Source organism: Rhamphochromis sp. 'chilingali' (genome assembly GCF_963969265.1).
Source record: "Rhamphochromis sp. 'chilingali' genome assembly, chromosome: 7".
NCBI classification, from domain to species: Eukaryota; Metazoa; Chordata; class Actinopteri; order Cichliformes; family Cichlidae; genus Rhamphochromis; species Rhamphochromis sp. 'chilingali'.
Genome location: NC_137934.1, coordinates 731,408 through 755,686, shown reverse-complemented (window position 1 = coordinate 755,686; position 24,279 = coordinate 731,408). Strand labels below are relative to the sequence as shown.

Below are 24,279 nucleotides of genomic sequence, written 5' to 3'. Positions count from 1 at the left end.
CTGTGTTGAGAATAATCCCAGAGGATGTTTGGGAGGCTGCGGTTATTGAATCAATAGAGGATTTATGACTTTTATGCACCATGTGCCTCAGCAGTCAGTAACCTGCCCTGAAACCTTACATGGTATACCATTTCAAAGCTGAGCTGCTACGGTTTCTAAACGCTTCCACTTTGCAGCATCGCCTGGTCATGGACTATCTCAGAGGGAAGAAATTTCACAAATTGACTGTTTGCAACAGTAGCATCTGCTGCAGCATCATTAAAGAGATTACTGTCCAGTAAGTCTTTAGAATAACCAGCAGACTGCAGAACTAGATGCATGCTTGACTTTCTACCTGAGACAGGTAGAAAATGGGACTGGAAACACCCGAATTCAATTCAATTTTAGCACCAAATCACAACAGTCACCTCAAGGCGAGTTCCATTCTACATCTTAAAGAAGTAACATTTCAACGTAAGCAAGTAAAAACTTCTCGTGTTGTCCAGTTATTACATGAATCCCAGAACACAAAGTTTTCTGTTGACTTTGATGTTACTGACATTTGTCGAAATGTTTCATTCAGTTTCAGACTAAATGCTCCAACATCTGTTTCCATTTGAGTCACTCAGTCTTTCAGATGTTTCTAGAACATTTCGTGAACGAGATGTACATCAGCTGTCGAGACCGTTTCTACCGGTTATGAGGACGAAAAAACTTGTCAAAACTTTTTTTCAGCGAATTTATTGTCGCAACAAAACGTCTTTGAATGAGAAGTTAATTACTTTACAGAGATTAATTTGTTTTTATGGTTTGTTTGACGGTAAAGCGACACTAGGCTTACCTTTCTGTAACGTCTCTATTTTCAATCAAGGCGCTCTTTTGGAGATTCTGCTTCCTCTTTCCGGTCTGTGTGGGCAATGACCTTTGTTCCACACGCTGATTGGCTGCTCCGCAAGCGAACTACAGGAAGCACCCCGTTCTCAGCGGAAGTAGTTTTAACGATTCCAAAGTTAAACCAACTGTTTACAGTATAAAACAGATGTTTAAATAAACAGAACAGGTCGTCAGCGCTGTACTAAATAAATATATTAACATATGTCAAGTTTAACACTTGGTTTAAATAAGATGGTGCTTGTCCTGAACATTGCAGCTAAGATCAGTTTACATCAGCAGTGTCAAACTGCTTTTATAAATACAGCCCACTGTGACCTTTAGTGGGCCGGGACCCTTTCTGTCGGTGTAGAGGAAGTTACATATTTAACTGATTTTCTACATGATGAACAAAAAGCTGCTGTGACAGAGAAATAAATCTGACTGCACAACTCTTTGGACTTCAATTGTGAGAAATAAATGTGTGAAGTTACACAGAAGGCTCCATCATTGCCCAGACTGTCCAGTTGTTTCTCAACTGTAGTTGTAAAAAACAAAAAAACAGATTTTTTTTTATGTCAGAAAGAGAAACAGAAAGTTTTCTGTCATTTCATTTTTTATTCCCAATTACTTTATGTAGCGTGAATGGTCATAAAAGAGGAGTAGGAAGCTGTAAAACTATATAAGTAGTTAATATAAGTCCAAAATGTCTGCTTATGCTTGTTTGTGGTGAGCAGCACAATCAGGCCTGTGAGACTCATTTACACACTGAGCCATGACTCTGTGCTACATGCACACATTTCTGCATCTCCAGTGTTGGGGAGTAACGGAATACATGTACCGCCGTTACATATTTAAAATACAAAATATGAGTAACTGTATTCTGTTACAGTTACCGTTTAAAAAGCTGGTATTTAGAATACAGTTACTTTGCTAAAATAAAGGGATTACACTACAGTCTTTTCCTGTTTCATATGTTAGGCTGTCCCCTCTCTATTTTTGGTAATTCCACGCCGGTGGAAACCCAAACAAAATACGCATTAAGAGGCTCTAATGCCTGTGTCTCAATCTCATAATGACGTGAAGAAATATTTTTTAAAATGATTTAATATGAAGGCAATAGGCAGAGTGTTACAGGCTTTCTATACGAGATCGGTGCAAAAAGTGCAGCCTTACCTAATGTCCACCTACTGTTACTCATTTATATTAAGATTTAAACATCTAGCTGGTGTTGGTGTGGAGAGTAACCTTCAGTAATGAATCACACAGCAATACTTCATTCATGTAGTTGTAAAAAGCATGATAAAATATTAAGTAATCCAAAGTATTCAGAATACGTTACTCTCATTGAGTAACGGAATACGTTACAAAATACATTTTGGGGCATGTAATCTGTAATCTGTAGTGGAATACATTTTAAAAGTAACCTTCCCAACACTGTGAATCTCTACCATTCAAACACACTTTTGCAGTTTGTGTAATGTTTAATACTGAACTGTGAAATGAATCTTTTTTAGCGATTTTTTTATTCAGTGTTTTCATAACAAACGTATTTTTATGCATTTAGTGAGAACACACATGATGTTTAAGGTCCTGTACAGCTGTTTGTCCTGCACGGTGGAAAATAGCTAAAAACTCAAAACAGGTATGACTTTATCCAGCTCCTAATTTTATAAATTCAATATTCAGCTTTTCAGTGTCCGGCATCATTGAAGTCCAGCCAGATGCTGCTCATTTGAGCTTTGCATTTAAATCTGTCTCCACGTGTCTTTGTGTACCTGGCCTGTACCAATACACTTGCTGATCTCGGACGTCTGACCCCTTCCTTCTTTCACATACTGGTATGATCCCAGTCTGTCTTTGCATGTGATTGGCCGCATGGTGTGCACGTTAAAATAAAGTCCCACCTCTGGCTGCGGGCTGGCTCCCATATACCAACTAACAGCTGACATATGAAACGTGTCCCCTGGTTTAGATAAACTCTGCAGATTAGGGGTGTCAAACATAAGGCCCAAAGCACAGAATGAGCCAGTGTGGGGTTTTTGATTTTGAGCTGTTCAAATTCAAATTCAAATTCAAATTTTATTTGTCACACACACACACAACCATACACAGTATGACATGGGGGTGAAATGCATAGCTGTACAATGCCCGACCATTAAATGACAGAAGAAAAGTTCTACAATATTTACAATTTACTACAAAAATTTACAAATTAACTTAGGAATTTACAGTAAATAATGTGCAAATAGCAGAAGAGATTATGAAGATAAGGATTATAAATTATAGGAATTATAGGATTATAGGAAATGTGTGGTGGTGCGTGTGGTGACGTGTGTGAGAGTCCAGTCTTATAGTGACGTGTTTGGGAGAGTCCAGTCCTACACCTGGTTCAGGCCCCGAATAGCCTGGGGGAAGAAGCTCCTCCTCATTCTCTCTGTTTTGGCCTTAAGGGAGCGGAAGCGCTTCCCAGACCTCAACAGTGAGAAGAGTCCATTGTTGGGATGGGAGAGATCCATCATAATCTTCCTAGCTTTGGACTTGCACCGCTTGGTGTAGATGGACAGCAGGTCAGGGTTAGGGGTTAGGTGTGCTTGTGCATGTTTGATAGCTTGTTCTTTAGTGAAAGACTCCATCTGCTTTGCCATCCATCCGTACACCAAAGCAGTTAAGTAATAGATAAAAGTTATAGTTTTTTTAATCTATCACAGAAGTTTCTGTTTTTATTATAGTGGGTTCACAGTTTAAACAGAACAAAATCCATGAATGAACAAAACCTTTGTTTCACCCCATTTAAGATCAAAGTGGGCTTTATGTGGCCCACAGTGTAAACTAACTGGGAACATTATTTTTAATGGAGGCTCAGCAGTTTGTACCACTGGAACTACCTCCCATCGAGTTTCCCTTCATATTTTGGACACCATCACTCAACCTACACAAACATCTGTCTCATTGAAAAATATCAACAGACTTCTTCCCTGCATCACAACTACTGCATCCTTTATGTTTTGAATTTACTTTTAAAGTTTCCCTTTGTTCACAGGTTTTATTGAATCACATCACTTTTCACACACAGCTGGATATTACTACATACTTTTGTAGTAAAGAAAAGTTCTTCAGCTGTCACGTTATCTTCAAGTGTCACAGGACACTTCATGTGATGTTGAAATATTCACAAGTACAGCCTGAATCACATTTTCCACTATTCTCTATAAACAAGACAACAAGTGCTATAGGTTCTTACTATATTTAAAACAGAGATAAAGTGACAGTTATATGTACAATAAGTAAAGGATATTCAATCTCGAGCCATTGCAGGCTGCACGCCGTTTTTATACAGCCTTTTCTACAAAAAGCAAAGTACTTCACATGATGCAGTAAAATATTAAATGATATTAAGACAGTATAGTGTGTGTTTAATATTACAGTAAGAGTTTTGCAGCTGTCAGAGAAGAACTAACCCATGATGATTATCAGCCAAGCTGTGTCTGAGCTGGGCTGTTTTAGCCTGAGTCAGGATCCCCAGTCTCTCGTTTTGTGTTCCTTGTGTCTTTGGGATTTTGTATTATGATTGATGTTTCAGGTTCTCTTTGTTAATCTTAGTTTATTCCATAGGGTCCAGTTTTGTAGTTTAGGTTTCCTGTATTCTCTGTTTAGTTCACTGTGTATTTACTAGGTTCCCCTCGTGTAGCTGCCCTCTGTGTGTGTGTTTATATTGTGATGTTAGTTCTGGCGCCGTGTTCCCACTCGCTGTGTTTCCTCATCACGTCATATTCAGGTTTTTCCATGTTTCAGATTTTTTTGTTTCTTATCCCTAGTGTTTAACGTTTCTAGTTTTTCCAGTTTAGTTCATGTTAGTGTTGCTTTAGTGTCCGTCTGCCTTTGTGTCTTATTTTCGTATCAGCCAATAAATCATCTCGCTTTTCGTTGAGGTCCCACGTTCTCATCTGGTTTGTCTGCATTTAGGTCCTCACTTCAACACATCGGCCACCGAAAGGTGACTCGGAAAAATGCAAGTAAACTCCTGACTTGATCAACAAGGTCCACAAACTTACACTGGATCCAGATGGAATTCGTGTGGTCTCTCTTATGACTGGAAAACTACAACCAGAGGATACTGTCAGAAAACGATCTATTATAGTTGTGTGTATCTATAACTTGTACATAACTTTCTTGTGTAAATGTAAATTTAACTGTGTTATTGTGTAAATACCTTTGCTATTGTGTCATTCACACACATGGAGAGATGCCAAACTGCCTTTCATTGTGTTTGTAACAATGACAATAAAGAGCTATTCTATTCTATTCTATTCTATTCTATTCTATTCTATTCCCTATAGAAAGACTAATATAAGAATAAATCATTGGACAAAACTTTAAATGATTCATTTGAACTTTTTTGTTTTATATAACACTTAAATCTATATAAACTGTTCCACTTTTATTGTTCATGTCATTTTCATTCAATCCATGGTTTTTATGGTTTTCTCCCAGCAACTTTGCGCAGGATGCTCATGTTCTGCAGGTACTGTGGTCTTAAAATAGGATAGTGAGCTAAAATGCTTCAAATTGCTGAACAGATGAAATGCATCTTTAATGGAGAGATTATTAAAATGCATGATTTTGGTAGGCTCTTTATTGTTTTAAATTATATTGTGTTTTCAGCACATTTGGTATTATAATAATTGGCTCCAAAACAGACCTGGGCAAATTAGGCTTCTTTTGCCTCGAGGCGATGAAGGCATAAAGCGTGCAGGAGACCACAGACAAAGGCTCTGCTGGTTTTTACCTGAGGACGGGGAAAAGTAAAAGCATCAATAATCTACCAAGTGGAGGAACTCTCCCAAGGTTTTGGAGTGTTTTTGTGTTATTCATAGCTGCTGTAGCCTATAGACTCATAATTGACCTCTGCACTTTGTAAAAATATTTTTAAAAAACTTTATGAGATGAAAGATGGTGATGTTTTGTAATTCAACTTTTAAGTCCCCCTTCTCCCCAATCCAATAGTATTGAATTGCAAGTCATGAATTATTCAACGCACAGGAGGCGAGGCTACCTTAGCTGGAAGACGTTATATGAAACAAGGTTGCAACACCAAGTGATATCAAATGAGCTGGCACAAAAAGAAAACACAAACAAACAACAACAACATAAAGTAAATAAATTGAATAAAAATAGGAGCAATGTTAGACAGAGATGTCTTCAGGGAGAACTGGAGGGATATTACTGTCCAATAGCAGTTTTTCCACAGGATGCTGGTGCTTGATGTGAAAAAAATCTCTTTAGTGTTTACTGACGTGGAATCCCATTATCTACCTTTGTTGAAGAGGGGCAAAGGCTTAATTTATGTCCTAATGCTTCAGTGCCAGCTCTTCACTTAACTTCTGGGTTGTAATTAACAATGTTTTTATCAAACAGTAATCATAGCATCAAGTGTTGACACTTCTGGGCAGCTCACAAGTACATAATTGTAGCTATTAAAATGTACTGTATTTGGGGCTTTCATGCAATTGTCTGATAACTCTTTAAAGTAAAGTCTCATGAGCTGTGATGAACTCTTTAAACACACAGTTCTTTAGAATAGAAGTCTAACATCGCTTTGTCCAGCAAATCTTTTCCAGTTTGTTCAAATGTGGACGTGTGTTATTGGTTCTACAAGAACACACGAAACAGGAACTTTATGCACATTTTATTTTGAGTAAGCAAAACAACAACAACAACAACAACAAAACCCTCAAAGTGTTGTTCAAAAGTAACTGGCTACTGTGTCATGGTTCCGGGTCTTTTGACCCAGCATGTTGGGTTTCATGTCCCTTTTGTATCACGATGTTCTAGTTTATATGGTTTAAGCTTGGATTTGTTCTGTTTGAGTTCTCTATGTTTTCCCATTTGTTCTTGTCAGTTTAGCTTCCTCCCATGTCTGTGTCTTTCTCGGCACGTCGTGCCTTCAGTGCGCGAGTCTGTCATGTCCCCTGTGTTTAAGTCTCCCTTTGTGTGTCTCAGTGATGTCTTTGTCTCCCTTCGTGTCCCTCTCTCTCGCTGTGTGTTCGTCTCCTCCTCTTGTTTACATGTTTCCCCTTTACCACGATCCTGAAGGTCCATAGTTCCACTGAAGGAAAAGGCACCCCAGACCATTAAGGCGCCCCTTCCACTGTGGAGCACAGACAACATCTCAGGTGGGATCTGCTTGTCATGCCAGGAAGGTTGGAAACCATCAGGATCATCAAGGTTACATTTTTTTTACAGGAGAAAAAAAAAGGTTATATTTTTTTCTCATCAGAGAATTTGTTTTTGAAGCCCTTCAGTCTCAGATGCTGTTTGATGGTTATGGGGGTGCAGTCGGCACCACTGATGGCCTTAATTTGGGTTGAGGATTTTTTAGGTCTTCCACTTCATGTTTTTGTTCCATAGCCCCCAGGATTATTTAAGAAATGACCGTCTTAACTAGGGATGGGTATCGAAACCCGGTTCTTGTTGAGAACCGGTTCCCACTGTTTCAGTTCCTTGGAATCGTTTGCCATTTTTGCAAACGATTCCCTTATCGATTCCAGTCGCCCCGAATGACGTCACCACGTTGCGGAGCGTCATTTACCTGGCAGGAAACACGGCGCGTAAGCGGCTCAAACGCTCAAAAGTTTGGTCATACTTTACGAGAACGGATGACAACAGGGCAACTTGCAATACTTGCAAAGTAGATACTTCATTTAAGGGAGGAAACACTACGAATATGCAAAAGCATTTGCTCACAAAACACACGATGACCTTAAATGAATGTCGTGTTTTTAATTTGCTCCGGACTCGTGAATCTCAACCCAGCAGCAGCGGTAACGTTTGCACCAGGGGCAATTTTAGCCCATTTCTGGGGGTGATTCAGCATATTTATTTGCTGAATCACCCCAATATATATATATTTGCTGTTTGTGTGACACACTAATAAAAATATAATAAGCATACAGTACTTGGTTGAGAGTAACACTTTAGCAACAAAAGTATAGATAACCCCCCCCTCCCAAAATGGTTTGTTCCAGCTCTCCCCTGCTCTGGCTCTAGCGCTCTTGCGATGGTGGCTGAGAGGCAGCGGAGCTGTGGTGTGGGTGTCTGGCTTAAAACAGGACATGTAACCTTCAGTTACTCTTTATATAGTTGGTAGGAGTCAGGCCATGTTTCTTTGTAGCTGAAAAACATTACACCAGGTAACCTGCAGTGTTGAAAACCTTTCCGTCGATGTTTGCTGCCCTACAATCCGTCCTGCTCTGTAGTAAAATCAGCAACATTTGACCGTCCTGTTGCTCCCATTGAAATGTATACAGCCTGTTTAAAATCTAAAAATTGTCCGTAGCCTGCTGTTGTTACCACTGTCCTGTTTGAAATGGATACTAACTAGCTAACTGACTGGATGCCCATTAACCTTATAACTCCCGGTGTGTGTGTGTGTGTGTGTGTGTGTACAGAGACAGCCAGGTTCATAATGGATATGAGGAAGTTTTTTCAAAAAAAGGAGCCACATTCAGGTAAAAGTGTAAAATCAAATGATCCTTTAATCAAGAATAATGTTGGATCAGTGTTTCAATGTTTATATATTTTATTAGATGTGGTATCATGTGGTTTGCTTATTTGCCTTTTGGTTGAAAGTACACTGAGAGGACTTTGTTAGTGATCTTAAAAGTATTTTTTTATATTAATGCAGAAGCTCTGTTTATATTCTAAAAATGTTTTAAGCTTGTTTCAAAGGTTCTGTACTGCAGCTTTAAATGTTTTCCAAAAGCACACAGACACTTAACTTATCAGTGTTTCTCACACTTTTTACTGTGTGTCCCACCTGAGAAAAATGTCAAGCTCTCCTAAGCACCACTATGAAAGCATGAAACTCATAAATCTTACAACACAAAATTAGTATCTGCAGTAAAGATTTTTTCATGCATTGTATACATTCTACCACAGGCAAAGTTGCCTCCATTTTTATTCTTTTTTTAAAATATTTTGTAATAATTTATTTGTAATAATTTATTCTGTTTCGGGAGTGTTTTTTATGTATCTGTATTGTATTATACATACACATTAAAAGTTATTATGATGACTGATAACGGAGATGAAGACAACAGACGATGAGGACAGGGAGGATGCAGGGACCGAAAGAGACAGGGAAGAAGTCTCATTGTGACGAGTAAAGTGTATCTTGGCTGGCTGGGCAGCTCTCTGGGTGCTCAGCACCCCCAAAGCTCTGATCCTAGAATTGCCCCTGGTTTGCACGTCCTCTCCCGTTAATGCGGCAGGTAAATAATCAACTAACAGTGCATATTATGTTAGCGCGATCTGCCTTATTACAAACCTGCCATTACTGTGCATTTAGTGACCATGATGAGACAGAGTCTGGCTCAGATGCTGGCAGCTCTCGCTGCAGTCTGCCGGTAGCGTCTCCTTTCAGGCAGGATAGACGAACGTCACCGAGCAGAGACTCAGTTTGTGGTCAAAGGCTTGCACCCGTTTGCCACAGCAGATGATTTTCATTACGTGAATGTGTGTAATTGTAGGCAGGGACATTACTGGATATTCTTGTGTAATTGCTACAGAATAATTTATGTTATACTTTGTTATTGCTACAGAAGAATATTTATTTTATTATTTTACATTTGCAATGTTTTTCCTGGGGACCCTGTGACACCCCATTGAAGAGCCGTAGGCTGTGGATCTCTTAAGATCTCATGTTGGGTTTGTAAGGCCATGTTACTCCTACATTTCTATCTTGTTCAAAGAGAAGATATAAAACAAAGTTCTGAGCTGATCGACCTTAGTGTTCTCCTTTTTTAAAAAGAATCGATAAAGAATCGAATCGTTAAAGAGAATCGAAAATGGAATAGTGAAAATCTTATCAATACCCATCCCTAGTCTTAACTGCATCCCACCTCAGCAGCGATGGCGCGCTGTGAGAGACCCTGCTTACGCAGTTCAACAAGCCGACCATGTTCAAAAAGGAAAGCTTTTTTGCTTTTGCCATCAGAACATCCTGACAGTCTGACTACCTGACAGAAAATGACAATGAATGCACAGTTCTGCACAGATTTGGCCTTTTAAAGGCAAGTGGTCCTAAACATTTGATCAGCTGTAAAACAGCCTGTCCCAGTTTAAGTTTGTTAAATGTAAGTTAAATGCTTTGTTTACCTCCCATTTCTGCTTGTTGCATGTTGTTGGAACCTTGTTAAGATCCAACCATGCAAAAGACGATTTTTTTGCCATTTTTCAAGTAGTCTAAAGCTTTTGATCGGGACTGTATTTAATAATCGATTAGTTTCTTCTGACAAAAAGTCAAAGAATGTAAGTTTTATGCCAATCAGCCCTGTCGTGTTTATTACCTCATTTGTTGGGCCTTAATGTTTTAGACGACATTGTGGCTGCAACAGCTGACAATAATTTACTGTAAATATGAACTTTTGAATAAAAAGACATGTTTTGTATTATACAGCTCTTCTGTGCTTTGTCAACAGGAGACGGTAATCAAGCTTCTTAAAAATGTATTTTAACTGGTTTACTTTATATTAGTTTTTTATTTCAATGTAATTTTTGCACAAAAACCAAGTTCACTGTAAATTTTACATTTATCAACAAAGTATATCGTTATATATTCTACATTATCACTATATTTTCCACGGTGAAATTCTGGCAACCACAGCTGCCAGTATTTTACTGTAATATTCAACTTTTTACTATGATACCGTATTATTTGATACAGTTTCACTATATTTAACGAAGTAAGACTTTAATCAGGTTAACGGAATGTCTGTGGTTTCCACATGAATTACCCATAAACAATTTTACAATTTACTTTAAATTCATAGTCATTTACTGTAAAAAATAGTAATTATTTACTGTGAAGTTTATGTTTCCTCTCATTTGAGGGTCAAAACTGGAAATTAAAACATAACTTGGCAAAATGGACAATTGTTTGAACTGATGATCTGGAATCTGCTGTTGTTTAGAAATGGCTACCTCAACCTTCCCAGGTTGAGTGCAGTGGGTTCAGGGCAGAGCCAGTGGAGGCTGCTTGGCACAGCTGATAACGATCGTCTAATCATGTCTCCCCTGTTTCTGTGGCTCCCTGAGGATCTGGTTGGGGGAGGACAACCTCCAAGCTAATATAAAACAATCAACACCAGTAAAAGAGAGATAAATACAAAGAATAAAAAAACAACTCCACAGTAAGCAAACTAAGAATGAAACTGCACATTAATTTGTAATTAATTATTAATTACAAACAGAAATTAAAAGTCCAAAAAACACATTAGAAATTAGAAATTGGAAAATGAACATCTTAATCCCAAATTTAAAAAACAAAAGTGCAGATGGATGTTTGTGCTGACTAAAGCATCCTGGGAGTCAGTTTTATTTTGTAGTGAATTCTACACTGAAGCAAACAACACGTTACATGGGATATTTCCTTTTGTCTAATAAGGAAGGAGAAGGCTGGTGTGGGGGGTGGGGGTCTAATCAGGGTGGGGGTTGGGGTATCAAAAGCTGTCCCAGAGATGGGTGTGTGGTGGGATAATGGGAGGAGGGAGGTGTCTGTGAGAGAGTGAAAGAGGAAGGATGTGGGTAATTATTTTGAAGGGTATTAAGTCATCAGATTTACTTTTATCTTGACTGCATTGTAGAAGTCGTGCATAATTAATAGAGGGAGCTTATTAGGAAAAGATGATTAGGCAAATTACACAGGTGTCGGATGGATTTTTCACGATGAATCTTTCCAGGACACTCCTAGATTTCCATCTGTTCGGCTCCTCCGAGAATGCGTCTCCAGGGGAAATTAATACGACACAATAAAAAACAAAATAAAAATAAAAACAAACATGAATTGTCATTTTTACAAATATTCTAATTATTAACAAGTTTTTGATTGATTTTAATGGACATTGGGAATTTAATTTATCATTACTTTTGCAAATAACAAAAAACTCAACAGAAAACAAACAAACAAAAACAAGACTTTGTCCTCAATGATTATATTTGATCTGACATCATTAAATTCTTATTCATACAGTGCAAAAAGTGTTCACAGCCTTTGTTCCACATTTTATTCAGAACCTTTCCACAGCCTTATCCAACAATTGATTAAATTCATTTTTCACCTGAAAATTTTACACACAATATCCCCATAATGACAAGTCGAAACCCAAGAAGTAGAGTCCTTCACTGCTCACATCAGCTCAGTGGATAGAAACATTCGACAGGGAAGACACAAAGGATAACTGTTTGCCATTCCTGGACTGTGCCGTGCACATTGAGGAGAAAGAAAACAAGACTCAGCTGTACAGGGGTGTTCAACTCCAGGCTTGAGGGCTTGATCTCACCCTGGGTCAACACACCTGAATCACATGGTTAGTTCATTACCAGGCCTCTGGAGAACTTCAAGACACGCTGAGGAGTCATTTAGCCCTTTAAATCAGCTGTGTTGGATCAAGGACACATTTTGGACTGAGTAGACAGAAAGTTTGAAAGAGGAGTGAAATAAGCCATGTGTCCACTGTGAATGACCATCTGACCATTACTCAGACCATGGCTCAGATTGGTGGGGTGGTTGGGGGGGATAGTGTTTGCTAATAGTCCAAATGGCCTAGAGGAAGAAGCTGTTGGTGAGTCTGGAGGTGTGGGACCTGATTCACTTGAGGCCCTGATCACAGGGCAGCGGGTCAAACAGGTGGTCGAGTATGAAAAGGCCCTTCTATCCCGACTTCTCAGAGTTGGCTGTAGGAAGAGTCCTGGTGGTTTCAAACCTTCCACTTGCAGATAAATTTACTGTGCTCACAGGTCGACTCCTGTTAAGTTGTAGAAACATCTGGCAATGATGTGTCAGAAACAGGATGCACTTGAGCACAACTTTGAGTGTCATGGTAAAGAGTGAGTATACTTACATACATGAGTGCTCTCATTCACCCTTTTCTTTTGATTCAGGATTGTTGAAAATAAAGCCAAAAATGACTTCCTAGTTAAATTTACCCTTTTTAATTTTTCATATTTATTTCCTATCTTATTCATAGCCTTTTCCTTTTTTGTTTTCTTTAGGTCACGAGCAGTTGTCCAAGCATTTCACTACATATCGTACTGTGTATGACTGTGTACGTGACAAATAAAATTTGAATTTGAATTTGACTCAGCATACTTCTTGTTCCACCTTTTTATAAATGTATTTTTGATGTGATGAAGCACATTTGGCAGGAAGACATTCAGCAAAATAAAAAACTCGAGGAATTAAACACGTATAAAGATTAGGTCACTGTCCTGGTCATCAGACTATATGGTGATCATAGCCACAACAGACAAGCTAGAAAATACTGACTTTTAACTGAGTCTGTTTCTCTGGAGGTTCAGCCCATGCACAATGATCAGGATACTTGTTGTTCCTAGAGTATTTAAAAGTAGAATGGGAGGCAGAGCCTTCAGTTTTCAGGCCCCTCTTCTGTGGAACCAGCTTCCAGTTTGGATTCAGGAGACAGACACTATCTCTACTTTCAAGATTAGGCTTCAAACTTTCCTTTTTGCTAAAGCATATAGTTAGGGCTGGACCAGGTGACCCTGAATCCTCCCTTAGTTATGCTGCAATAGACGTAGGCTGCCGGGGGATTCCCATGATGCATTGAGTTTTTCCTTTCCAGTCACCTTTCTCACTCACTATGTGTTAACAGACCTCTCTGCATTGAATCATATCTGTTATTAACCTCTGTCTCTCTTCCACAGCATGTCTTTATCCTGTCTTCCTTCTCTCACCCCAACCAATCACAGCAGATAGCCCCGCCCCTCCCTGAGCCTGGTTCTGCTGGAGGTTTCTTCCTGTTCAAAGGGAGTTTTTCCTTCCCACTGTCGCCAAAGTGCTGCTCATAGGGGGTCATATGATTGTTGGGCTTTTCTCTGTATGTATTATTGTAGGATCTACCTTATATTATAAAGCGCCTTGAGGCGACTGTTGTTATGATTTGGCGCTGTGTAAATAAAATTGAATTGTCAGAAATTCCCTTTATCTGTGTTACAAAGTTCATGAAAAACATATGCACTACAGCTAAGAAATCTACTTCCTGCTGGAGGCAAAAATAATCTCACTCACACACACACACACACACACACACACACACACACACACACACACACACACACACACACACACACACACACACACACACACACACACACACACACCTTCCACCATTTTCATTTTCTGCAAAGCATGAAATTTAATCTAGTTGTGATAATTACATGATGCTTATTTCATCCCAACTAGGTTTCTCATATTTATGATATAATGTCACAGCTTTAATTAACAGCTGCACTGTTTATTCAGTTCTCATGTGCTCTAAGAGCAACTGGAGATTAATATAACCACCTGATGACAGCCTTTATTACAGACTGCTGATTGACAGCACTGCCACCACCACACTGCCCGTGATTACACTGGTAATCTGTATAATTTGACTTGGACATATCCTCATTTGATTGAACGCCTTGAGGGTGGATGTGATGAAGTCTGACATAGATAGATCATGTCACCTTTAAAATGTCTCAGTGTCTGTTTAATGGCTAATTACATTACCAAAGCAAAGCGCAGACTGGTGTAAGTCCTCTGTCACCTTGGAGGAATTAATGATTAAATTATGAATTAAAAGCCCCGAGGGCACTAAAAGAAAGTTGAGATCTAATGTTAGCAAAGATACTTTAGAAAAAAAATGGATGTGAAAATGTACCCCTACGTGTTGGATCGAATGTGTCAGAGAGGAGAATTTGTTGAATTGTTCACGTGTGATATATGCTCAGTATAAAATCGGCAATAAATGAAATACCAAGCTTTTCTTAATTTAGGTGTGCATATCCCTCCCATGATTCATGTATCTGTTTGTGCAATCCTCCTTCCTGCTCATATTCAACATTTCCACTCTGTGTAACACACTTGAAAAGGCAAAGGCTCTTGGCTGGAGGGATGTTGTACAGAAAGCAGGCAGAGGAATGCCTTGCCTATGGCACTGGCTCGGGGCACGGTGTGAGCTGGGACCACCCTACGTGATCATTCATGTTTCATTGTGGGCAGAGAGACTTTAAGTTCACCCCCCTCCCCTCTCCCACTTGAGTGAATTCTGGATACGGTAACAGAAAATCACGACACCCATAATTATACCTTGTGGATATTTTTCGTTTTCTACTCTTGATGGATTAAATCATGCAAAACACTCCTAATTCCCCACAGGATGATTTGTGTCTCAGAGCCGACTGCAAATGTCACGGATGACTGTTTGTGGCACCAGCATTGACTCTCAACTCTGCTGCAGACAGATGGGATTGGACTCTGTATGCAGCTCCTCTTCCAAAAGAGCCACCGGCAGGGCCACCTAAACTAGAGCTGCAGCCATTCATCACTCTGCTGATACGGACCTTTCAATATAACTAAAGCAGTGGCCCATCAATGACCATCTGTAATATCTCTGTCATAATCTTGATATGTATAATGGAGTGATTTGTATATATTAGTGCTATTTCTTAAATTTGTAAACTCTGTAACATATTGTACGATTTAAATAGTTACTGTCTTGGAGCAGCTGTAACCAACATCATTTCCTTTTGGATAAATAAAGTATTCTGATCTGGAGCTGGTATGATAGGACATGACGTGACTTTGCCTGTCTGTAAAAGATGTAATGTAACATGCTTTACTATTCATTAAAGATCATGGAAAGAGCGGTAATGACGAGTAAAGTGGATAATTTACTGAAGATATCATGTAAGGAAATGCTCTCATGGGGCAAACCCAGAAGCAAAATCTGACTGCATCAAAAATTAGCTCTATGATTTATATTTTAAAAAAATATTCATGTATTATTATTCATTTATCCTTTAGTACTTGGGCAATTCTTTTATTGTATGATTGTAAATTTCCCTTGTCACACACCCACACAAAATCAAGACATTTATAAAGAACTCCATAATAACCAGAAGCAGTTGCAGAGCTACCATTTGTCTTAAAGACATAAAGACCTGGATGGGCGCTAACTTTCTGCTTCTTAATTCAGATCAAACTGAGGTTATTGTACTCGGCCCTGAAAAGCTTAGAAATATGGTATCTAAGCAGATTCTTCCTCTGGATGGCATTACCTTGGCCTCCAGTAACGCGGTGAGGAACCTTGGAGTCATTTTTGACCAGGACATGTGCTTCAACGCACATATTAAACAAATATGTAAGACTGCATTCTTCCATTTGTTTGTTTTCCATTTGTTGTTGAGATTTTCATAGAGCTTAACCCTGATAAATCCACAGTCACGTAACGTTGTCCTTACCTCACAGGGATCCTCTGAGCCCGCTGAGTAAGTCTGCACAGAGGAGAACTTGTTAGTCTTGGCAAAAATGTTCCAGTGGTCCAGAGAAACTACACAAAACATGCAGCCGAACAACACTAGTGCAGTAAGTGCAATGATTCAGTGACAACAGAGATTCAGCCTTAGGAAGCAAATAAAGAGATGGCTAACTGCACATTGGTGAGTTCATCAGCAAACAGCTTCCAGTTGTATCTGCCTAACTTTCAAACAAACAAAAGAAAGAGAGCAGATTCTTACTCTGGATGGCATTACCTTGGCCTCCAGTAACACTGTGAGGAACCTTGGAGTCATTTTTGACCAGGACATGTCCTTCAACGCACATATTAAACAAATATGTAAGACTGCTTTCTTCCATTTGTGCAACATCTCTAAAGTTAGAAATATCCTGTCTCAGAGTGACGCTGAAAAACTAGTTCATGCATTTATTACTTCCAGGCTGGACGACTGTAATTCATTATTATCAGGAAGTCCTAAAAACTCCCTGAAAAGCCTTCAGCTGATCCAAAATGCTGCAGCAAGAGTCCTGACAGGGACTAGAAAGAGAGAGCAGATTTCTCCTGTTTTGGCTTCCTGTTAAATCCAGAATTCAAAATCCTGCTCCTCACATACAAGGTCTTAAATAATCAGGCCCCATCTTATCTTAATGACCTTGTAGTACCATATCACCCTATTAGAGCACTTCGCTCTTGCTCTGCAGGCCTACTTGTTGTTCCTAGAGTATTTAAAAGTAGAATGGGAGGCAGAGCCTTCAGTTTTCAGGCCCCTCTTCTGTGGAACCAGCTTCCAGTTTGGATTCAGGAGACAGACACTATCTCTACTTTCAAGATTAGGCTTCAAACTTTCCTTTTTGCTAAAGCATATAGTTAGGGCTGGACCAGGTGACCCTGAATCCTCCCTTAGTTATGCTGCAATAGACGTAGGCTGCCGGGAAAAGTTGCAGAACTGAACTCATACTGAATGAAAGTTGTTTTGACTTAATACATATCAATGTCTGCCAAGCATGTCTTTACTCAGATACAGACAATAACACAATGCTCAATCACACCATATTGATTTAAAGGTTGTTCTTTTTTCTTCCTCCTTTGTGGTACTTCAGCATGCTTATCTATATATCATCTAATCTGTTTCATACGGGCTCTCAGGTTGCTTATAAAAATGCTGTTCATAGCTCCAGCTGAGAAGACAGTAACCTAAAGGGTAAATGTAGCGTGTAAATAGTACACATGGCCTTTAAAACAATGTTAAGGTGAGAAGGGTGGTACTCCTCAAGGCCAAGAGAGTAAAGGTTACACACCTCTGTGCTGGCAGAATCCTCATAATTCTGTCAGTCCCTCAACATGCAGCTCTCCCAGTGGCAAAGCAGCCGCCCCCCCCCCACCCCCCCACCCCACACACACACACACACAAAAGGTTTGGGGAAGTGCTGCATCTGACCTTTTCTGATCTACGCACACATGGATGTGTGTATGTTGTGTGTTGGTCATTTCGATTGTTGGCTGTGGGTCAGACGTTTTAAGAGTGAAGGGCCCTCTAAGGTGAGATTTTGTTTTCTTATATCAACACTCTGCTTCGGTTATCAACAATTACTGCCTGACCTTCGTACAGGCGATGTACTGAAGAAGATTTTACGTGATAGATTCACATTTTATCACCTACAGGTTCAGCAGCAGCAGGAATCTTCAACTTCATAGCAGCTCTAATTTATTTCTGCATTATAAATATTATAAACAGTAGAAACTCTCTTTTCCATCTATTTGGAATCGTAACATATATTAGACACGCATTTAACTGTCAAATGACATAAAGTGGTTTCATTATTGTTCGAGATCAGAGCAGCTGCAGAATAAAATCACCCAGCTTGTCTCTAGTCAAAGAGCAAATACAAGATTTTCAGTTGAGGAAAAGTAAAGACCTAAAATCAGGAATACCCTGGTACTTGGTAGTATTTCTTTTTCTGACACGTTTAGTCTTAAAGTGGTCGGTAAAACGTCTGCTCTGCAAGTGAGGATACTTCCAGAAACTGTGTCCAGAACCATCCTGTAGTAGTCGTCGCGTGAGACAGTTATATTTTAAAGTTCTCCGTTTTCCCAGAGCTATAGAAATCCAAATCCACGTATGGATTAAGTGTTTACTGAAATAAAATGCTTACTGGAAATCTGAATATATGACCTTCTGCCATTTCAAACATTCCCATAAGAGAGGGTTCAATAGTTAATCGTTATGGGCACTGAAAACATTTAATATCAAGTTGCTAGAAGAATTGTGGAGTCATAAATATGAATATGATGAGAAATCATGATGCTGTGTGTAAACTTTCTTTGATGGGTTGGCTGTAGAAGGTCGAGGAGGTGAATAAGGCAAGATGTCTAAAGCATTTTGAGTGATCGGAGTAGAAAAGTGCTATGAAAGAACCAGTGCATTACCATTTTACTTAAAGAGCCGAATAGTCATTGCATAGAGTGACACAAGCCTGATGATGGCAGTAAACACGGCATGCAAAAACATGAAATTTGACATTTCTGAAGTGAAACTTGCAACTTGCTATACAACCTGCACACTGGTAACATGCTTTATTTTGTCTTGCCCTTGATGTACATAACATTTTAGGGTTTTACAGAAATATTGCAGCTATGACACGTGTAGTTTTTTAGTTTTTAAGAAGAAGAAAGACAGAGACGGGGGGGGGGGGGGGGGGGGGGGGGGAATCAAGGAGTAAACTGGAGGATGTGGTGGAGCGTCCTGAGGCAGGAGAGAGAGAGTGACTGGAACATATTTCAGTAAAAATGTACTTGAAGGAACAGAGGTAATGAAGTGTTAGGTAGGTGAGAAATTAAGAAGGCCAGACGGTAGCAGATTTTACAACAAGGATGGAAATTGCTATAGAGAACACATATTTCATAAAAGAGCAATGAAAATTGGGTGATGTATAATAGGAGAGGAAGGTGCTCACAGGTAGCTTACAATGCAGTCTGGAAGAGTCTGCAAAGGGGGGCAGGGTAGAGTGCAGGTAACAGCAGCTGACGGCAGTCTGAAGGATGAGTTTGGACATCAAGAAGAAGAAGCAGGTGAAGGCAGAGGCAATGATTAAGTGGTGCAAGTGGAAGAAGGAAGAATGTTGGACATACAGTACTTGAGGAAGGAGATAAGACGGGCTCTGTGTAGGAGAGAACAGTAACCAGATGACTGTGAAAGTACAGCTGCTGTGCTGAAGGAGGCCGGCACAATAATGAAAGTTCAACAGGTTCATAGTGGAAATGAGTTCGGCAGTTGTAAAAGAACAGAGCTAGTGGATGGCTTGGGAGAGATTTTCATAGAGTTTAACCCTGATAAATCCACAGTCACGTAACGTTGTCCTTACCTCACAGGGATCCTCTGAGCCCGCTGAGTAAGTCTGCACAGAGGAGAACTTGTTAGTCTTGGCAAAAATGTTCCAGTGGTCCAGAGAAACTACACAAAACATGCAGCCGAACAACACTAGTGCAGTAAGTGCAATGATTCAGTGACAACAGAGATTCAGCCTTAGGAAGCAAATAAAGAGATGGCTAACTGCACATTGGTGAGTTCATCAGCAAACAGCTTCCAGTTGTATCTGCCTAACTTTCAAACAAACAAAAGAAAGAGAGCAGATTCTTACTCTGGATGGCATTACCTTGGCCTCCAGTAACGCTGTGAGGAACCTTGGAGTCATGTTTGACCAGGACATGTCCTTCAACGCACATATTAAACAAATATGTAAGACTGCTTTCTTCCATGTGTGCAACATCTCTAAAGTTAGAAATATCCTGTCTCAGAGTGACGCTGAAAAACTAGTTCATGCATTTATTACTTCCAGGCTGGACGACTGTAATTCATTATTATCAGGATGTCCTAAAAACTCCCTGAAAAGCCTTCAGCTGATCCAAAATGCTGCAGCAAGAGTCCTGACAGGGACTAGAAAGAGAGAGCAGATTTCTCCTGTTTTGGCTTCCTGTTAAATCCAGGATTCTAAATCCTGCTCCTCACATACAAGGTCTTAAATAATCAGGCCCCATCTTATCTTAATGACCTTGTAGTACCATATCACCCTATTAGAGCACTTGGCTCTCGCTCTGCAGGCCTACTTGTTGTTCCTAGAGTATTTAAAAGTAGAATGGGAGGCAGAGCCTTCAGTTTTCAGGCCCCTCTTCTGTGGAACCAGCTTCCAGTTTGGATTCAGGAGACAGACACTATCTCTACTTTCAAGATTAGGCTTCAAACTTTCCTTTTTGCTAAAGCATATAGTTAGGGCTGGACCAGGTGATCCTGAATCCTCCCTTAGTTATGCTGCAATAGACGTAGGCTGCCGGGGATTCCCATGATGCATTGAGTTTTTCCTTTCCAGTCACCTTTCTCACTCACTATGTATTAACAGACCTCTCTGCATTGAATCATATCTGTTATTAACCTCTGTCTCTCTTCCACAGCATGTCTTTATCCTGTCTTCCTTCTCTCACCCCAACCAATCACAGCAGATGGCCCCGCCCCTCCCTGAGCCTGGTTCTGCTGGAGGTTTCTTCCTGTTCAAAGGGAGTTTTTCCTTCCCACTGTCACCAAAGTGCTGCTCATAGGGGGTCATATGATTGTTGGGTTTTCTCTGTATGTATTATTGTAGGGTCTACTGTACAATATAAAGCACCTTGAGGTGACTGTTGTTGTGATTCAGTGCTATTTAAATAAAATTGAATTGAAATGAGTTTCAGCTGTGCCAGTAGTGAGATCTCATACATATATGGTTTGGAGATAATGTTGCCAAGTTGCATGAAAGACCTTGTGGTGTATGAGCAGTCTAATGCTATTAACATTAACTGTTGTGCCCATTGCTCTGACTGTCAGTGCTGCTTTGATCTCCTTGAAATTCACTATGGTTGTTTTTACGACAGCAATCTTAGCTTCCACAGTGCTTATCCCAAAGTAACCACGTACACATGTGCCCTAGTGATGCCTATTTGTCCAGCTTCACCTGTTTCTGTTTCCTTCCCACATCTTTCCAGAGACGAACGTTAGCTGTTGTAGACTAAATCTATTGATTCAAGCTAAGCTCTCTGATGCTTATGTCTGTCACATTATATCACAACAGTATTATACAAACGCTAGTTTTATAGCTATTTTGTGATTTTGATAGTCCTTAAAATTTGAATTAGTCCTTAGAAATCCCTTTGGGATCAGACTTACTTGATATCAGCCCTGGGCCGCTTGTTTTGTGATATGAGTGTATCTTATGCCCAAAACATGTCAACAACAATGTGATCTTTCCTGAAATCATGCTACATAGTATAATGCACAGACCCAACCGTCAATTCTTAAGAAAAAAAATTAAATTCTTCACATTATGTTATCGGGTTTTTGAACAAACCTACTAATTAGGCTGATTAACTGGTAGCTGCCAGTATCTAAAAAGATAAAAATGAGTCATTTTAAATGGCCCACCACCCACGGGTGAGTTTCTGATTGGACTATTTTGGGAGGAGCTCAAAGAAACAGGAGCTAAAGTGGGCCAGAGATCAAAAAGGGTCCTGCAGTGATGTATGATGCAATCATTTAAGCATGTTGACATCAGCTGTAACTGATGAGTATCTGTATCGATTTATTGATGTATTTAATTGTTATTTTGACATTCAGTTTCTTGCAAGTTTGATCACCTGTTATCAGTAATATCTACATCAGAAAGATAAAATGAGATGTTCATAAAACAAAGCACCAACATAATTTACTTTGTAGATCAGATACAAAACAAATAATAACTTTATAATAAATTTGGAACATTTTTATTTGGCTTTATACTATGTTACCTAATTCCATAATAAAATGATGAAATTAGTTAATAAAGCATACTCATTGTTGGTTTTTGAAATGACAGCTCAGTTTCTATAGTGCAGATTAAAGATCCTCATCAGTCGATATGAAACAACACAAGAGCGACTGAGTTAGTCTCGAGTGTTTTACTCATTGAAATGCAGCTTTATAGCAAATATTCATTACTGCACTTTACTCTGAATCTTATACTTTAAAATTAAGTTAGTTGTTGCCTGCCGAGAAGCTCTTAAGCAATCGGCATTCACTCAAACCTTGATCTAGACACCATATCAGAACTGTGATTTCCAACCTTCGGCCAATGTAGCATGAAAGAAGCGATCCTTGCTTATAATAAGATTAAGTATTATATTTATTCGTTATTATACTTCTTCAGTGTTTCCAGTAAGAGCTTTGTGTGTAGAACAAGGTTACAAGGCCACGTGTGACAGGATCACAGCACGGCCACAAAGCTGATAGTATTGATATTATAGGAAATGTGATCGCATCCAGTCTGCACTTTTTCATTTGGGTGAGAGACGGAGGACAGAGAAGTCAGAGGGAAACAGAGGAACCGTGTAAGGGATCCTGCTGTCCTCTTAGCATATCCTCTGTTTTAATCAGTGAGGCAGCGACAGCCATCCTGTCTTACTGCTGCTTGGCTGACACACCACAGCCTATTGATGAGAGTTTGGGGTGGCCCAGCCTTACCCAGCACTTTCTCATCTGCCAGTGGAGTCAGGCAGTCTGTCCAGTCCAAAAATGGAACAACGTCTTAAATCTGAGGACAAGCTATCCTAGTTGTCCATTAGTACAACTAAGTGATAAAATGCTCTTACTTGAGCTGAAGAATTTGAAAGTTAAACCGAATTATGTACCAGAAAGATCAATGCACTGAGCTCAGTGGTACTGGGTTAAATATGAGGTTTCATCTGTCTGCTGTATGTGAGCATTTATGCATTTAGTGCGAGTTTTTAAAAAAAGCATAACACAAAACATTGAAGAGGTTGAAATGAATCATTAGATTTACAGGTATGGTCTTAAACCTAAATAAATGCCAAACACACAGCTGTCAGGTAACTACTGTTAAATTAAAAATCAAGGTGATAAAAATTATTATTACTCTCCATCCTGAGACATAAATTTGTGCGTCACAGTTTCATGTAAATGTTTTGACAAATGAACTTTTTCGTCCTGCATTGGTGTCCTGCAGTCAGCTGATTTCAGTTAATGACGCTCTCAAAAGAAGATTTGATTTGATGCCACGAGGTTTGATGAGTGTTGTCAGAGGCTTTGCTCAGTGCAAGGAGGACACTGATGAATCAGTCATCGGTGATGCAGACATGTACTTTTATTTGATAATAAAAAGACAAGTGTGCGATGGTGAAGTTCAAACTGCATTCAAGACAGGCTGACACAACATCGACTCTTTGCAAGCTTGAACAGCATGCTAACACAAAACTAGCAAAGACAGTGATGTTAGGGTTGAGTATATATGAATGTATCCTGCTGAGACTCTAGCTCTGCATTGGGGCTTTCATGTTTGTCTGTACATGTTTCTACAATAGAGTCACAGCACCAATCACTTTGAAGTCTCTTTGGGTTAGTGTTCAACTTTACTTTGTATCATATTTATGATAAATGTGTCCATTCGCCCAACCACTGACTGCCACTGATGTCAAAAGTGTTGATCGAAAAGTAGAATTATGCTACAAAATTTAGATGGTAGCACCAAAATTTGGGGGTCTATATTGATATTATGCTAACTGTATTCCAATAAGGAAAGACCATTAAAAAACATGAAGAGGATTTATTGATGAACAGAATACAGATGTTTGGCAGTTAGACTCTGATGGTCTGTCTAGGCAGAACTGAACCACAGCTGTGCAAGGGATTAGAGCAGGACCCCAAAGAAAAAACTATCTTACACCAGAGGAGTTCTGGCCTACATCGACATGCACGTTAGGAGTAATGCATGGCATAGGCAAGGCAGAACAAGCATAAGAACCGAGAAACTGGGAAATGAAAACAGAGACAGCAAAGGGCTGAGGGATGGCCAGGAGAGGTAGAGCTTGGTTTAAGGCTCGGGGCCATAGATGACCACCAGAGAGCAAAAGGCAGAGAATGCTGAAAGATACAGAGAGGAGACGAGCTGGGAATAGACTGCTGATGGCCAAAAGAACGGAGAGCCTGTAAAGGCTAAAAATGCGAGAGGCAAGAGCTGCAATGGTGCAGAGCCACTGATGGCCGACAGAACAGAGAAGCTGCAACGACTGA

The 24,279-nt window shown here is 39.6% G+C and overlaps 2 protein-coding genes across 2 annotated transcripts in view; both read right to left on the bottom strand.

The window, feature by feature from the left end:
- The window catches only part of arhgef39 (Rho guanine nucleotide exchange factor (GEF) 39), a 66,920-nt gene extending 66,030 nt beyond the window's left edge, over positions 1 to 890 (bottom strand). Inside the window, exon 1 of the mRNA XM_080887333.1 lies at positions 821 to 890. The gene's annotated coding sequence lies outside the window, so the exon portion shown is untranslated. The remainder of the gene's footprint in view (positions 1 to 820) is intronic.
- The window catches only part of mrps33 (mitochondrial ribosomal protein S33), a 339,553-nt gene that overhangs the window by 216,395 nt on the left and 98,879 nt on the right, over positions 1 to 24,279 (bottom strand). The window lies entirely within an intron of this gene.